This window comes from Anas acuta, chromosome 4 (genome assembly GCF_963932015.1).
Source record: "Anas acuta chromosome 4, bAnaAcu1.1, whole genome shotgun sequence".
Lineage (NCBI taxonomy): Eukaryota > Metazoa > Chordata > Aves > Anseriformes > Anatidae > Anas > Anas acuta.
Window position 1 is genome coordinate 52,663,084 of NC_088982.1, and position 18,803 is coordinate 52,681,886.

Here is an 18,803-nt window from a genome sequence, read left to right on the forward strand (position 1 = left end):
ACCTCCTTGATTTTGAAATGATAAAGAATGTTCTGTAGGAATACAACTTAACTTTAGATAAGCAAGAATTAAGATAATTCTTTGAAGGTCAATGTTATTCTATCACTCTTTACTAGTGTGTCATTATTACAACAAAAATACATGAAGGCTTTGAATGTACTTTGGAGAGTAACAGAATGGAAAGCTCTTGTGCTTTTCTCAGCTGAAATGTTATAAATAAACAACCTCCTGACACCTAAATTCTAGATATGTCAAAGCTCTCCTTCTGCATTAGATGCCATTTAATATATATCCTATTAGATGATATCAAGGGTGGTATAAGCACTACTCTGTCCTGTAAGATACAGGATGCAACAACTGAAATTTTAGCAATAGCTTTGCCTGCAAAAAGTACACATTAATTGCAAGGCAAGATCTGGAACCTACATTCATTTCCAGAAGGTCACAGAGTGCAGATATTTTCACTTGCACAGTCCAATGAAATGGGGCAGTGGAAGAGCTGTTTTATTAAGGTCTCTACAGCTGCAACCTAGAAAGAAAAAGGCTTTAATAGACAGGACAATTCTGTTCCAGCTGTTCACTCACTTACAGGGAAATCTGCTAGCAGAATAATGTGAAAATGCTTTGTAAAATGCTGAATGAGAACTCCTAAACATCTATTGTTAGGAGAGAAATAATTCTTCAAGAGGAAGGGATAATGTGGGTTGGATTTTTGCAAGTTGGCAATATGCACAGTTCAGTAATTTACTGTCCTTCTAGGAAGTTTAGAACTCTATCAAGCCCATAATAGTACGTATAGAGTACAGAAGGCTTATTTGTACTTCAGGGTATTTAAATCATATAAAATAAAAATAATTCTTTAGCAGGAGAAGTACAAACTAGAAAAAAAAATATGTATATTTCTGGAAGCTGAAGACTTCAGGCTGCACTCTGTAAAATATAATAAACCACAATGCTACCTACTTTACTGCAAATACACTGCAGAACTTAAGTAAACAGTTCCTGAAGAGTCAGAAAAACCTCTAGGTATTTTCTCAACTGTCAGGAACACTGCAGTATTTCAAACTTCAGATATTTTAGTTTGAGGATATTTAAACAGCTTTTGCTGCAAAATCCATTCATTTATCAGACTCCTTCATTTTCTGCCCCAATCATTTCTATCTAAAATCATTGAATGCTCAGAGTTACAACAGCCAGTTTTATTTTTGTTATACTGATGGAAACTGGCATCCAACACAACCAGAATACTTTGTTACCAGCTGTTTTAATGTCCTTCACTGCATCAAGTCACCAAATCATTCACATATCTAGCATCAATATATTTCTGCAACTAGCTTTTTTTGGAAATACAGCTTTAAAGAAACTTCAAAAATATCCAATAATAATCCCAGATACTGCTATAACTTTCCCTGAATATGTTTGTTCCTTGCTTGTGCCTATCTGATATGCAGTGTATCCAAGGAAATCTGTAGAAAACAAAATAAAATCCCTCAACCCAAAATAAACCTCCCAAAGTGTTCATAAAGATTTGTGTTCACTAGGAACCTTCAGAAATAGTGGCAATGAGGAAGAACAAAATTGAAATCAACATACTTGGTTGTGTTTTGTTTTGTTTTGTTTTGTTTTAATTCAGGAGTTGGCCTAGTAATGGTGGTAGTTTTATTATCATGCATAAAAAAACCTGAACAGTCATGATGTTTACAAAAATTACTCATGATAATATGCATGCAAATTCAATTGTCTTTGCAAATAGCAAGCTATGATGGAAACCCTGAAAACAGAATCTGTTTTTTACATTCAGCATTAATGAGAAAAAAAAAAAGAGAGAAAAAAAAAGAAATATTAGAAACTTGATTATGTACTATACTGATATTGTAATCAATTTATGAAATATAAATTCCATAGAAAAACATTCAAGTTTTTATTCATATCGGTGAAGGCAGAAGACAAGACAAGCATCAGACTTTTAGTCAGTGTTCACTAACCTAGGCATAGTTTGGAAGAATTCTGGTTAATCATAAATAAATAAATAAATAAATAAATAAATGATTTTTTCATGCTCATTTATTGAAATACATCATCCTCTAATGCTTGATATATAAAAAATCGAAAGCAGTAGATACTCTTCTTTATACATAATTACTTAATGGCTAAAATCATGGACAAGCTGCAAGTAACACAGCTTTATGCCTGAAATTATTTGACTGGATTCATTTCAGCTGCCACTGGGGATATGACCAGAATATTAATTCTCTCTAACACAACCTACTTGTATGAATTTTTCCTGTAGGAGTACTTTTTCTTAAAAATTAGAATTTGGAAGTGTATTATAGAACAGTGGTAAAATAAATAAACAAACAAAATTAAAAATAGTAATAAAAAAAAATAAAGGTTTATAAATAAACAAAAGATTGCTAATTAACTGCCAAAAATGGTGGCAAAGATCCCTATACACTCACTTGATGTCAGTAGGCTTTTCTGAGTAATTCTTTGGACATCAGATATCTTTTTAATGCACCAAAGCGTCTATAAAAAGGTTATAAATGCACATTGTCAAATACACAAGCATGTGCAGTTATAAGATACAAAGGATATTTGTACCTTACAAAGACTGTATCTGAGATAAATGCAGATTGGTAACTCTCAATGGAAGACATTGATATACAACCAGTATTTTATTAAATATTCATATTTCTCACGCAACATGAAAAGAGAAATTGCAACATTTTATTTCCAAGCACATTTTTGCACTTATAAGAAACTAGAAAAAATAGTCTTAATTGTTTTGATTATCATTACAAAATATGAAAATGTTTTCTTGCTTCATCAACTACCATTTAACAAGGTGAAAAAAGAAGAAAAAAAAATCTTACAGTGATAACACTGTGAACTGTCCTACCCATATATTCTAGGGCCAGAGGTGTGTGAACATTTGTATTTCTTCACTAAGGCGCTTCATAGTTCCAAGATTATACAATGTGTATACAACACTTCCTCCTCACTCCAGGCTCTGCAGGATTACAAGTCTGCCTACCCCAGCTTAGTTCCCCTTGAGGGAAACACAGACTTCTAGCAAGTCACTGCTCTACATTCAGTGTTCCTTTCTGGGACACGGGGACCATACACATGGATCCATCACTTAACTCTTCACCCATCATATGTTGTATTTATCCATCTGTATGCTGGACACGCTGTTCAGAAGGGTACTGAGATTTGTTTTGATCTATAGGCAAAAGGTGAGTGTATGGCCAACACCACACCACCCTGACCATGACATAAGCAGAGAGCCCTGAGAGAGTCTGCACCACGAAACTCTAGGGAAAAATGTGGAGCAGTGGTTCAGCCATCAGTGTGAGTCTAGGCCAGACTGCAGGTGGTACAATCTTAGCAGTACCACTACCAGTCCTAGGTGGAAAAAAAATAATAATAAAAAAATCCTTCTGCTTAAACTGAACACTAACAGGTGGCACGTAATTGGGTGTATCTGTGTGGGAGGGTTCAATGTCCAAAACTGAATTTTTGAACTATTAGGCAGAAGCTTGCAACTTGCCAGCTGCTGTCAGTACCAGCTGATTGTAAATTTTGATAACACCTGGACTAAAAGTGGCATGTCCCAAATCCTCCAGTGTTTACACATATGAGACTATCACAAATTAGGAGGCTGACCCCATGCACCATGGGTTTTTGCACAACGGCTGCTTAGACTGGGAAATCTGGGGTCCTGGGATTGTAGGTAGAAAAGGAGGTCAAAAAGAAAAAGGAAGTCTGGAAAAGATGAAGATTCTGGCTGAAGGAAAGATACTGGAAATAGGAGAAGATACAGGAGATCAGCAAACTGGATGAAGGCAAATGCTGGGGTACTTTCAGGGTCCTCAGTCTATGATGCCCAATATATATATGTGCAGGCAACACAGACACCAGCACAACTTTCTGCCCAACCATGATGGGCCAGCAGCAACCTTTGAACAAGGAAATTGAGATTTACTGAAAATTGTGCTGGGAGGTGGTGGGATGGACCTCATTACTGGGTGGACACAATACTGAGTGAGAGTGTGAGATAATAAAGCATGGGAAAAGCTCTAGTCCTGCTGTTTCTTAAATAAATCCTGGTACTCAGATCCACTATGAGCTGTCTTTATACCAGTAACATGTATTCATATATCAATTTCAAGTAACATGAGTATAAATCTATGGATTTTTTTTTAAATGCAAGTAATTTCAAAAACACAAAGCATGTACTCTGATATGAATTACAAATGGACATAACCAGAACTGTAAAATGACATAAAATAAAGGGTTTTTCATAGGGTTTTTCTGCCTTACCAACCAGGGAATTCTACTAAAGTAAATATTGAAATGCATTTTAGTCCCATACTATATTAATTATACTTTCTTTACCAATTTTCCCTTTATATATACATTTCATCCTGAAACAAGACAAAAACAAGAGAAATTCAGGGAAAATTAAAATCCAAGCCTTATCAGGATTCTAGTCAGGTACAACAATTGCTGCTCTGCCCTCCTGCTCCTCATTTGCAGATTTTCACAGCTGCAGGAGCTTAGAAGAGCACAGGAATTCACAATGTACAACCAGAGTATACTGAAAGCCTTCTGGAAAAAACTGTCTCAGGCTTCCTGAGATCATGGTCAGGAAAGATATTTTTATTTCCAGTGATTTTGGCTACTGGGAGGAAGATATTTCTGGTACTACAATTGACTTTGCTTTCAAGGCTGGTGATTAATGGTGTTCAAAATATCTAAATGGCTCCTGACTAATCTGGGGACAGTGACATCTATATCTCAGATGGACGCTTTTCTTTCTACTGCATATCTACAGGCACTCGAAACAAACAGCAACAACAAAACCAAACACAAGCAACCAACAAAAAATAACTCTTTTCAAACAGAAGAAACAGACAAACTCATATTTCATATAAATTTCATTATTTCATATAAATGATGTGCTTACTTTGGGGAATACTTTTACTGGATGAGCCTGGGGACAAAATGTATGCCAGCTAAGAGAGCTGGTAGATATCAATCTGTTCACTTTACTTTTTATTCTGATCAGTCACCACTGTCTCATTCAGCTCAAACAACAGCAAATATAATAGGGACTTATGACAGCAGGTATCTGAAATGATGGGCTTTGTTAAAAACCATGTGCAAGAGATGCCTTGCGCACCTCTAAATGCCAGCATAGCTGACCCTTTAAAATGTTCCTTGAAAAGCATAACTAATGTCACACCCAAAAACACCGATAGAGCCATGTATTACTCGAATACAGAATTAAATATCAAAGACACAATATTTAAATAAAGTATCACAGTTGCATCATGCTTCATTATGTTATACTATATAAGCTCACTGTCATAAGAATCTCATTTCAATTCCAAAGACCTTCAGTTTCAACGCACATCAGAATTTGTGAAATCCAGCATGTACTGGATTTGTAATAAAATATGAGTGAGTGACACTCTCACTGCAATTAAAATAACTTTCTCTTTGCCTTTAGATGATTTAGATGGAGCAAACTTACAACAATTAAGATTATAAAAGATTGTGAGCACCATCTAAACATACAGAGAAGTGTTTGGTTAAAAAACAGTTTATAAATTCTGACCTAAAAGCCTGGACCAACATTAATTTTGCTTAAGTCTACAAAAAAAAAAAAAAAACAAAACAAAACAAAAAAAAACAAAAAAAAACCACTTTGGTCAAACTCTTCCATGTTGTGAACCTTCAACAAAATGAACAGATTAGTTCCTTAGTTCCTTTGTTCATTTTGAGTGAAAGGCAAATCTGCCTCTGAGAATAGAGGCAAATTTTCAGAAGCAAAGTTTCATTTCTAGGTCTCACACTAAGATTCAGTTTAATCAGTAAGGTGATATGGGCAATCATATTTGCCAGCCCTTTTCCAGAAACCAGCTGTGTTGTGTGTGTACCCCTGGGGCTAGTGCTTAGTTTCCATGTCGTTCTGAGTAAGCTCGGACTGCCTACAAAATCAGTGGTAGGTATCTTGAATCTCTTGGGAAGGATGCAGGGCACCCTTTTGTAAATGTCAGCCCTGTGAGGCTGGTGGCTTCCTGGACATATGGGCATGGCAGAGAAGTCCACCCAATCCAGTAAACAGCAGACCTTTGTAAAGAGAAATTTCAATCAAATAATAGAGAGCCAGTTCAGGATGCATTTTCAAGGGCAGATATTACAGAAAGGCAACTATTTTGTCCTTGAGGCATCCCTGGAGGCCCCTCTGCATGTGAAGTGTATGCCAGCTAAGGGAGAGTGTTGATGCATCCACTATGCTGCGATTCCATGTTCTCAACAGATGACAGCCATGTAATTGAGAGCCAACAGTGATGCATTATAATGTTGGACTAGGCTGGAAACTCATTCTGCCTTGCATAAAGCTTATTTAAATGGAAGTTGCAAGATTTATTTATTTTTCCCCACAAAAGACCACCTGAAACCATAAACAGTCCACAGTAGCATTTCAGTATATACAAAGTTTAAGCTATTAGATACACACACAGCAAAATCTACCTGAGATTGCCTGCATCGTCCATATCTACCTAACTTAAACTTGAGTTTGCTCCCATCAAATTTCTTCATCGCAAATCATTGGAATCAGATAGCATTTCAACTCAACTTTAACTCTTGCAAAACATTAGGAGAGTGTCAGGAATGTATAGGTATCTTTGACTTCCCCATTCAGCAATTAATCTCTCTCATAAAGATATTTTTTCTGATCTGCCAAGTGAATTTACAATAGAGAAAAAAAAAGTGGGGGGGAGGGGGGAAGAACACAAATACTCATATCTCATGATCTTTGTATAGTTACAAGGCAAGCAAGAAAGTAAAGGCTTACTTTCAAGATGTCTTACATAAACTCATGCCAAAAAAGCCTTCTAGAACAAAAATTACATAGCAGAGAGGAATTACAGTTCCATTTCAAATTACTCACAAAAATAATGTTCCATTGGAAAATCTGTTCCATTAAGGGGAGGAAAGAGATAATATATGCATGAGGTAGTGATGTAAAAACTGTCAGCATGCTCTCTTACAAAGCACTAATGATCTTTCTAAATACATATGTTTAACCCACTGCATGTCACCTTCTATTTTATGTCCCATGTTTTCAAATTATTTTATGATTTAAAATTATTTTATGAATACTAAAATATAAAATGTATGTGTTCACATTACTCTGTGTGTGTAAAGTCAAGGTCTTGCCTACCCAAAATGCAATGTACAGCCATGTGCCCAGGCACCAGGACCTTCTGTTCAGCAAATCCACTGACCAATGACTTCGGGCACTCAGCATTCATACATGACTTGTATGCCCACAGCAATCTAAGTGCTGATGCCTTCTGGGGACATACCAAAACAGGGAGGGTATACAAATTCCCTTCTGTGACAATGCTACTGGCAGTAAGTTTTTCACTAGTGGAAGGAGTTTTTCACCAAAGGAAGAATTTGGGAAAGCAACTCAAACTTCTTGTCATGTTAAATGGCAACTGTCTCCTCCTGAAGGAAACACATGAAAGAATTTCAGGAAAAAAAGATTAAATCAGTCAAAATCCCTGAGAAGACTTGAAAGTGATTGGCTATAAAATCTAAACACTTCAAGAAATAAAAATGCATGGAAAAAATGCCAAAACATCTGCTAACAGTCAGGAGGGAAACAAAGCAAGATGAAAAATGAAGAGGAAGAGTCATATATACCATTACAGTAATAGATTAAGAGCAATTTTTGTTATGATTCTGTACACAAGCATCATTTTTTCTGCCTGTTTTAAGTTTGTATAAATAAATGCTTATACTTGCCTTTTTATTTACTTTGGTTTGAGTAAAATACGATTTCAGGGAATAGATAATAGCAAGGAAATTCACACAAAAGAGTTTGGATATAAGCTTATAAGCTTGATATTGGAAAACCTTAATATATCCCTCATATCCTCAGCACATCCTCCACAGTATCAATTAGGTAACAATGCAGGTCCCCACTGGAGCTGCACAGGCCATGTAAAAGCTGATATAGCAGTGGTCAAAAGTAAAAGAGACTTGGGTAAGGTTTGAGACACACTGGCATTCAATAAAATGCTCAGATAAATCCTTGAATCTCAAGTACAACAGAAACAGAATGGGGGTAAGGGGTAAGCGGTCCACAAACCACTGCAATGAGTTGAACTACACAGAAGGTCACTACCACAGGTTTTCCAGCAATGAATTGCAGAATTTGTGTCTTCTGGACATCAGCATGCCATATCCAGAATAAGAGAAAGCATATTATAAGTTAATAATATAACTAACAAAAAATAGACTAAATTGGTTCAAATTGTATTTCTTCAAGACTTTCCCATTTTCTCAATTTCTGCTGGTTTCCAGTAGTTTGGAACTGGAAAGTGAATACTGGCATATTAAAAAAAAAAAAAATCTCAGTCCATTCTATTAGAAAAAATAAAATAAAATGTAAATAAAATAATAAAATAAAAAGGAAGAAGAACAAATAATAAAGAAATCTGAGGTAAGATGTAATACATGACTGTTAATAAAAGCATATCCTGAACTCTTGCTCTGCAACAAGCTTTTAGAGCAACTCACTCAAATAACACGTCAGGAAACAAGGTGTGGAAAATGAAACCCATGAAACCCTGCATCTCCCAAAATAAAACCAAAAGCAAATCTTTCACTCACATGTAAAAGCTTTTTCTTTTTTAATTTTAAGAGTTATCATCCCTGTGGGAGTTGGTGGAGAAAAGAGAGAGAAAAGGGAGAGAAAATTCAAGACCAAATTTTGTTTCAATTTTCCACAAGAAAAAGACAATGCAAAATTCAAGTGATTAACACCTTAGGATTTGGCTCTCATCCTTTTTTTTTTAAACATCATTAATCTTACCTATTTAATATCAGTTCTAATTTCTCTTTATCTCTTCATAATTAACTAAAAGCTTTTATTTCCCTTACCTTTCCCCTTATCATTTCACTAAAATGAATTCATTTTGCTTTTATAATCTCCTGATATTTTTTTCTTTTCCAGTTTAACTCATGCTGATATTATTTTTATTGTTGCTTGCTTTCCTTTTCTTTCAGGAGCTATTTTTTTCTCAGCCTTACATCTCTAACAGTGTATCATGAAGGCACTTGGCTTTTTTCCTGTTTCTTTCATTCTGTTCACTTAGAGATGTGATCAGTCATGCCTTAACCAGTGTGCTTTTTAAGACTGCTCAACTGTGTTCCATTTTGGCAGAATTTTCTTTCTCATTTTTCACTTTACTAACTGAATTCCTCAATGCCTTTCATATTTGCTTCTCAGATTCTATGTGTGACTATTTGTTATTATAGCAATTGCTTTTAGGTTGAATCCAAGATGACTGTAAAAGCTAAGAGATGTCCTAATTTCATGTTGTTTAAGTAATCCATAAGAATTTATTTTATGATCATTTTCAACAGTTTGCCTGTTATTTACATATTTTGTAATAAAATTTTCCTGTGAAGTTTAATCTCCCCTTCCCCTCTAGAGTATTGTAACTTAAAATAAAGAAAGAGTAAAAAACCAAATGTTCAATCATACTACAAATATTCAGTCCTACTACCATATGCTGAGAACATGATGTCATAAACTTAAAACATGATATAAAAATAAAAATTCAAACAAATTTGACAACAATTTAAATAGTACGTAAATAAAGGAAAGGTTTGTTTAAAAAATAAAAATAAAAGAATTCAATTTCTACTTCACAAACTACTTTTGTAGATTTTTTCTGTTATTATTCAGATAGCACCATTACTGTGCTTGGCACTTTACAGATGTCTTTGAAAATGAGGTCACTGCCTTGAAGAGCTTATAATTAAAACCCCTGTGAGTTATATACTGAGTAAGTGAGGGTAGAGCATCTATCTGCCTGTGAGCTACACAGACAGCATTATTCAGTGTTACATATTACATATTTATATTACTTTGGGTTCCAGGTTTTGTGTTATCTGGCGTGAACATAAAAACAAGTAAATCATTGAAGATTTAAGAAACCATTCTAGTCAGGTTACCGTTTTCTCATTTGCTTTTTCATAGATGTAAGCAAAATGAATGGGTTACCAAGACAACCATTTGTAAAAATCAGATTGTCAAAACCTGTTAGGAAAGAAGAACTCTATAAAATGAGCCTTTGGCTAAAAGAAGTCAGCTGATATGATGTAACTCTCAAATTATTTCACAATTTCATTTAAAGCTACTTCAAGTCTGCAAGTGCTGACCATTATCACAGTCCACAACTGTCATTCTCCAAATTATTAGCATTGAACGTAAATAGTCCAAACTCTAGGGAATTTATAAAATCACAGCAGTTCAGCTATTCCTTTTTCCTTCCCACTCTTCTTCAATACTAATTTTCAGTGCTGAGCACCACAACTGAAAGCATGCTTTTGCAGAGCTAGAAGAAAAAAAAAGGTTACAATTTTCCCAGCCAGAAAGCTGAACTGAAGAGATTGTTTAGTATTCATAATATCACTTCTTCTCCTTCCTTACCCTGTCCAGGCAGCTAGGGACTTTGATCGTGTATATGTAAGCCAAAGAGAATAGGCTAAGAAATATAAAGGGCTTGCAATTTTGTCATCCTATTTTTGCTTGTCTTTTTCAAATTTTCACATCTAAAATCAGCATAAAGTTGTAACTTGCCAATACTATAAATTTGGAATCAGTATTGCTATCAATAAATAGAATGATGTACTGAGATCATCACAGACTAAATATCCAAGGGAATATATAGCATTTTTTATTTTTATTTTTATTTATTTTTTGATGCTAGCTCATTACGCTGACCTCTTTTAAATGTAAAGATCATTTGATATATAAAAACACAGAAATACACACACACACATATATACAGAGCTTTAAAATTATGTGCTTCTTATCTTACAATGCTCAGAGGATGTTCTCCTTTAAAAATATATTTCGGCTTAACTATAGGATCTGAAACATTCTGGAATTTCTTTTGGTAGTATTTGTGAAGTCTCTTGAAAACACTAAGAGCTCCAGATGGAAGAATTTTTTGAAAAGCTTGATTCAAAAGACTTCTGAATTTTGGCAGATAAATGCTGCATATGTTGTGTGGAGGTGATCTCCTGTGGGGGACAGGAAGATGATCTCTTAATGCACATTCACCAACTGTCATAAGGCTGAAAAGAACATGCCTGTATTGTATGAAGATACTTATCAAAATTTCCAGCCCCTGTTTTTCAGTGCAAAAGCTGAAAGAAATCCTAAAAAGGAACTATCTTATTCTTAAGAGGATGTATTAAACATGCTGTTAAGCCTATACACTGTTTAAAAAAATAAAAAAGGTCTTTTTTACCCCATATTTTTCTCTTCCTCTCTAAAAAAATAAAATAAAATAAAATAAAATAAAATAAAATAAAATAAAATAAAATAAAATAAAATAAAATAAAATAAATAATACACTTCCAGCAGTGTGTTGTTTTACTAGGTGAAACAAAATCTAAGCATGCCAACATCACATGCAACAATGCAGCTGGGATTTTCAGCCTACGTGAAGGTAGTGACAATTCTAAACTAAAAGTAAAATAAGCAAACAAAATAGCCTGGGACAAAAAAAATAAAAAATAAAAATAAAAATCTGTTTAAACATGTGTAGTACACTAAACCCTCTACCTAAAAGTTTAAATATGTGTAATTATGACTTAAATATGATTTAAATATGTGTAATCCTTTAAAAGCATTTAGAAATCTGTGTGTAAACCTGTAAAAATTTCACAGTAAAAAACACCATAATTTCCTGTGGGACATTTCTATTGCAGTAATACACAGAACTCCCATTAGGACAAAACCAGATTTCAATCTGATTCAATTGTGCCACTTCTAGATGATACACACAGATTTCCCTCCTTAACCAGTAGGTCAAATCTTTAGTCAATAGGTCAAACCTCTATACCAGGATTCAGTGGCACAGCATATAAAACTGTTTTGGAAAACATTAATAAATATGTTTTTACTTAGAAGCCACTGTATGCTCTTAGAGGATGCAGAAGTAGGAACCCTATAGCACATGTGGATCTCACTGCTCACAAAGAGACATTATTAGTCCCCAGATGGCCATCTAACTCTTAACAGTGTCCTGTAAACTCTTTCAGTATAGTCATCAAATCCTTTCCTGTTCAGAAGAGCTATACACGAAATTGGTAAATAGCTTTTGAAAAACTAAAATCATTTAATAGAGCCACCCCCACTGCAGACTTTTTATTATCACAGGTTTTTTGCTCTGCATCATCACCTTTTGAATTCATTCTGAATTCTTTGGTTTTCATTACTTCTGTAGGCTTCTGTTAGCTATTTCCCCAGGTACCCATTTCACATCTCCTGTAAGAATAAAATGCCTTTCTCATAAGTGGTCCTATGTGAAAGCCAGTTAAGTGAAAATACTGGTTTTAAGATACTTGGATTCAATATGCAGCTTTTGTTACTTGCTTTTCTTTCAGAGCACCGAGGAAAAAAACAATGGGTACTGCATGTACCCAAACTCATCTCAAAATCAAGAGCATACAAATGACCTTGAAGCAACGGCTTATGCTCCACAGAGAGAATAAACTTGATGCCTCAGGCCATTAAATGAAGCTTATACCTTACCAATTCTCTCTTAGCAAGAAACTGTACTCACAGTACAGAACCAAAACATGCAAAATTTGGAGAGTTCTTATACAACAACTCAGTCACTGCGCAAATTTCCAGAGAAATCCATAAACTCATTACAACAAACAGCCTTACTGCCTCCTTTGCATATCACTATTTCATGCAGTATACAGCAGGCAGAAGAAAGAAAAAAAAAAAAAAAAGCTTCAATCATCAACTTTCTGTTTAAATTCAAAACTTCTAGAGTCCAATTAGTATAACTTGTTGTTGATAAACACACTATTCCAGCATATATTGTATCTCCTATGAACATGAAGAGCATAGAAAACAGAAAAATAGGTACCTGTCATAAAAGCTTCCTCTAAGTCTCCATGAAGTTAACATATGGAAAGAAGTCTCATTGAGAGGAATTATACTGCACATACAGAAAATTAATTATCCATTATTGTAATAGTAAATTAAATTAACAAATTATTCCCAAAATTCAGAATAAACATTTTTTAGACATGAATTTTATTTTTCTCAATTTGAGTTACAATGCTTGTATAGCACATTAAAGAAAGTGTTCAAAGTGAACATCCCTGAAGAATGAATGAAGATCCCTGAAGAGGTTCAGTAGCTTTATCACCTTTGGTCTATTATTATCCTGAAATTCATTGTGAAATAAGCCTGGTCAGCGTGCCTATAAGGAAATGTGCAATAAACCAGTTTGAAAAGAGAAGCTGTAATAACTGCCAATTGTACTTGAAACATGAGGTTATGGGGAAGATCCAACAGAAGATACAAGGTATTCACTCCAACACGGATTTAAAATCTATACATTTGAAAATTTCCAGGCAGCTTTAAAAGATGGTGTCATCTAAACCAGGCTCAGCTGCTGTCTTGGTTTCCAACACAGCCAAGATGACTCAGGGAGATCCATCATGGACCACAACATGTGACAAAGAAAACAATGTCCCCAAAAGACAAACTTTGGGAACTACTTCTCTAATGGCTACAAGGCAGTATAGAACTGTACAATAAGGACCTATGTTGCAATAAAGGTTTTTCTACAAATCTCAATATCCTAAACTTTTGACACCCAGTGTGTGAAAAGTGACCACTATGAAAGATATTGTTTGTACAGGAAGGTTGAAGCAACCTGAAATATATAGTTCAATGAAATATTTTTTTCCACAACTTCATTTACAAGGCTAAAATAGTATTACCAAAAATAAATAAATAAATAAATGCATAAAACTTTTATGAAAAATCAAGATTTTTCAACAACTAGGCATACTAGGCATATGACACCTTTACTAAATACATCCAAAAAAAAAAAAAAAAAAAAAAATGAATCTTATGTCTCTTACCTACACGAATGCTCAGACATTTAACTAAAGCAAGAATGTTATTTTCTGAGTGAAAAATCATGTACCTTTAGAAAGATTCAAAGGAAACAAAATGCAATTTCCTTAAACAACATATGCCAAGATTATTTTTCAAAGGGCAAGTGCCTTTAGTTATTTGGCAATAAAATTTCATTGCCATGCAGTTCATTTCTAAAGCACTTGAGGCAATTTACAAATTGCTTATAAACATGAGATATATCCCAATTATTGTTTATGTTAAAGTTATTAAAATAGAACCTGAAATAAACCCCTTTCTCCCAAAGGTTTTAGATCAGAATATCCACTTTTTAAACACTGGATTACACTTTTTAAACATTCTGGATTATTTGCACAGAAATCAAAGTAAACCTTTTTATTCAAGATAATTTTATGAATGTCCGTGTTTAGTTCAGGCCAGAGACCCTATGGCATGACCTCTACAACCTGCTGTTGGCACCTGTTTCCAAAATAAACATTTTGGAAACAAGGTAAGGGTTTTCTGGTCTTTCCTTTCCCTAGTTTTCTATGCTTTGTGCAAGGTAATGGAAATCTCACTAGAGCAGTCCTGCCCCTTTTCCCCTCTGTCCTCTCTGTTAACTCTCTCCAGTCAAACAGTGTGTTTGTAACTACAGTTCAGAAGAATTTGTCCGTAATTTGTCCATAAGAATGAGTTTAAAATTAATGGTATTCGTACAAAATCACTACATTGATTTGACTGGACCATTCTGCCTACATAGCTTAGAATGCTGTTAGATATAGGAGAAAGAGGCAACAGTTTCTATAGCAACGAAACTACGGCTGGAGCACATCTTGCTAATGCCATTCTTCTATTTGCTGACAATGCAGATGACTGTTGTGTGGTTAAGTACACAAGAAGAAATAGCAACAAAAGAAATATTTTTAAATTTTACTGTTTCTAAGCTATGAATATATTAAATAGTAGGTCTGAAGTCTTTTCTTCTGAGCAATTTACACTTATCATAAATGAAATTCAAGTGCCAGAAAACTGGTACTCCCTGAGAATTGGCCACATTTCAGCCACCTAATGTCCGTTCTTCTAATTTTCAAAATATGATCAAATTAATGGCAATTAATATCACAAACACAAAGCTTTAAGAGCTGTAACTAGCTAATACAGACACTGTCTTAATATTTATTACTTAAAGGAATAGAATATTCTAATACATAGAAATATGAAGATTTTCCAGAAAAAGCTAAATAAAAAATAAGTTAAAGTTTAAAAGCACATGTGCAAAGACTTCCAAATTATTTTAAAACAGCTTACTACATTAACACAGGTATTGCAGCTTATTGAAATAAACATTTACATCCATGTGTTGGTCATATATGCATTTGTACTTTGCCTTATCATCTCTTCCTCTTACATACAAATCAGTGTCTCATTAAGAGATGACACTTTACTTCTGGTATACGATATTACAACTAGGAAAGAGAGAGTTACTGCCACTAAATATCTTAAATAGACATCAAAATAAGTTTGGTAATAGCAAATATATTTAAATAAGTATAATACTTAATGGCATTCTTCAAGGAAAAATCGACCAGTTTTTTGCTGCAGTCAGCCAATTGATAACAACTATAAGCTGAGTAAATAATAATGTAGTGTCTTATTTTACAAGCAATATCAGTGAGAAAGTAGTGCAAATTGTATACCCTAGGAGAATTTTAGAATTACAGGTTACTCACTATGTCTTATTTATGATTTAGGGCTAAAAGTAAATTTAAATTAAAAAAAAAAAAAATACTAAAATAATACGGTACAATAAGGCTTTGTTTTGTTTTGTTTTGTTTTAATAGTACTTCTGGAAGTATTGGACAACAAGAAACAAACATGCACTTGTACTTTTATTGCTGCTTGTACTTGGATTTTATGTCTACATCTGTGTCTTTTCTGAGCTTATTGTTTAAGCAGGAAAAAAAATAAAAAATTGTTTCCCAACTTCAAAACAAGGTATAAAACCAGCACATCTTAGATATTACTCGGTTGTTAAGTGCTGGCAAAAGCCTTTTTTTGTTTTAGTAATGACTACATTTTAGTTCAGAAAGAAACTGTTCCACATAGGTTGAAAATGTAACCTTCATTAGACAGATCTCCCAGCCTTGGGGTCCTGGCACATAATCTAGCAATGATTTTATGTATTTTTTTTTAGTTTTAATTTCCAAGATGATGGTTTTCCAATACAAACACCTATCTAAAACATGAAACTGCAGCAGTAACAAAACCATAAAATAGGCAAGGTAAAAGGAAGTGATATTGTTATACAAGCTGCAAGGAGAAAAATCTTGGATGGAACAGAACAATTAAGAAAGGGAGAGAAATGGTGGAGATGTTACTACGCTGTAATGTCTTTATCAGAGAACACGTGTACTATGTGGTCTCTGTCCCAATAACTGTTATTACAGGAATGCTGTACACAGGACGACAGTTTATCAAGAACACTTGCCCAACACTTTTTAAGACCTTTTAACCTGGTTGCTTTAAAAAGCTCAGAGATCTTTTTAAATGGTACACTCACTGGTTAGTAATTATTTGTGGAAAGCAGAGAAAACCAAGAAAATAATCTGAATGCTTGAAAACATAGCTTGGACTTTTATGCTTAGGTTAGTTAAACATCCAGAAGTAATTTCATCTGCTGGTGAAAAAATAAAATAAAATAAACAAACACGGGGAATTGTATACTTTTCAGCTAAAATATACTGAATTTTTTTCTTCTAAAAAACATTTTGACTTGTTGAAGCTGGCCTCTCTGAAGATGGCCAGAATATGAGCAAGTTTTGCAATCTGAACTCCCTTAGCAAAATCCAGAGAGAAGCACAAATGGTATTGTTTCCTGGAATACCACTGAACAGCGAAATTCCCTATCACCTACTATTGTGTATTTTAGGAACTGCTTACACACTTATAAGATATAAAACGTCTAAAGCTTCTTATTCAAGAAGGCATACTTAAGCTATATTAAAGCACTGAACAGATTCATTTCCAAAATTCAAAGCTACCATGATGCAAAACCTTGAAAGCCACAATAACGGTATCCAAGTCTTTTTAGAAAGACAGAAGATCTTAATTTTAAGGCCATGTATCTGTTCTGTTGGAATGCAAATGCGACTCTAGGTATGCTTGTCTGTATCTTCATGAATTCATGTATCTTTAAGAAAGTACAAAAATACTCTTTCCATATTCTAAATGACTTTTACTTTCTGTGGCAAATGTTTAGTTGTATTAATGATAATTCAATTGTATGTAACAGAAGGCAAGAAAATGACTTTTTTGCATATTAACTAGTAGTTAATTTCAAAAGAAAAATGAAAAAAATCGTGTCTTTTTTCATATAACTCATTCAAAGTGGGTATTTATCATAACATTTGGCATACAGACAGTGACTCAGCTACTTGAGAGCACAAAAGAGGTGAATCCAGATGCAGCTGAAAAAAAAAAAGTGGGATTTAGACTAATTAGCACAGTTCAGAAAACCAAATTTTGGATTGGTTCCAAAGGGAGTCAGATGTGAAAAAATCTCTCTGTGATGCCTTAATTTAGTTTATGTATAGCTTATTCAGATACTGACCCTAGGAACATTACAAAGATGGGCTTTAAAAAATAAAATTAAATAAGTGTCCTCGAATAAAATATCCTCTTTATTAGTCTACAGACAGCCTTTCCTTCAAGGGCAAAGTATGAATACATTGAATATTCTACCTACTGCTTTTCATCCTGGAAATCTCTGAGATGGGCAACATCAGAGTAGTACAAGAGTGCTACTAGAAGAGGAGTATTAGTATTCAATTGTAATTTGGTGTTTTCATGTTTTCATCCTCTTTAGACAAGAACTATATATGCTATAACATTTAGTGTCCTAGCACGACATGGTAATCACAGCTGAGTTAATTACTGATATGTTCATCTCTATCATCTGTGAAGTGAAAGACAGATTTTCCCAAAACCATCACCTTTCACAATTTATTTAGACCTATCTTTTTCACATGCTAAGAATTCATGCCTGGGGTGGGGAGTTCAACATAATTTATTCAGGTCACTTAGTTAACATTGGCACACCATCCAGTCAGGATGCTAATATATTCTAAAATTCATAGACTCATATAAAAGGTGATTCTAGCAAATAATCACTAGTGAGTACTGCATTAATAATACCTGCCAGATGACCAAAAATGTTCTATGTGTGTTTAAAAAAGGTGACCAAGAATGCAGCCAACAACTAGGACGGCAGCTGCATGGCACCAGTGGTGGTATTTACAAAGACAAGTCTTCTTTATGGGTCTTAGAAGAATCGGTGTAAGGATTATTGACATGAACAAAACATGAAGAGGTAGCTCTTAAAAAGTCAGCCATAAATGCAAATTGATTTGGTCTTGAATGAGCTGCTGCCCATACGCTTCTGATATCTATGCAAAATAGGAGCTTTACCATATGCTAATGCAGATAGAATACCAGACATGCTAATGCAGAGGAAGAGCAGACTAGCACTTGACTTTACAGTTTAAATTAAATAGACAGGACTTAAATGGATTATATCACAAGTATTTTGTGCATACAGAATGCCTTCAAAACCTCCCTAGAAAAGCAAGACAAGTGTGAAGCAACTTTAAGGTAAAAAAATACTTTATTTTACTAGTAAGCCCTAAAGAGTTAATCCAGATAAATATATTCAATAATTTATCAGGCCAGCATTTCAAAACAATAAACGTAGAATGCACATGCTGAGCAACTTCGTGTTACTTCTGAAATTTTTAGTAAGTGCTGCATACCTAAA

General features: G+C 34.2%; 1 protein-coding gene across 1 annotated transcript in view; it reads right to left on the bottom strand.

Moving 5' to 3' along the window:
• Positions 1-18,803, bottom strand: part of GPM6A (glycoprotein M6A) — a 109,416-nt gene that overhangs the window by 59,041 nt on the left and 31,572 nt on the right. The window lies entirely within an intron of this gene.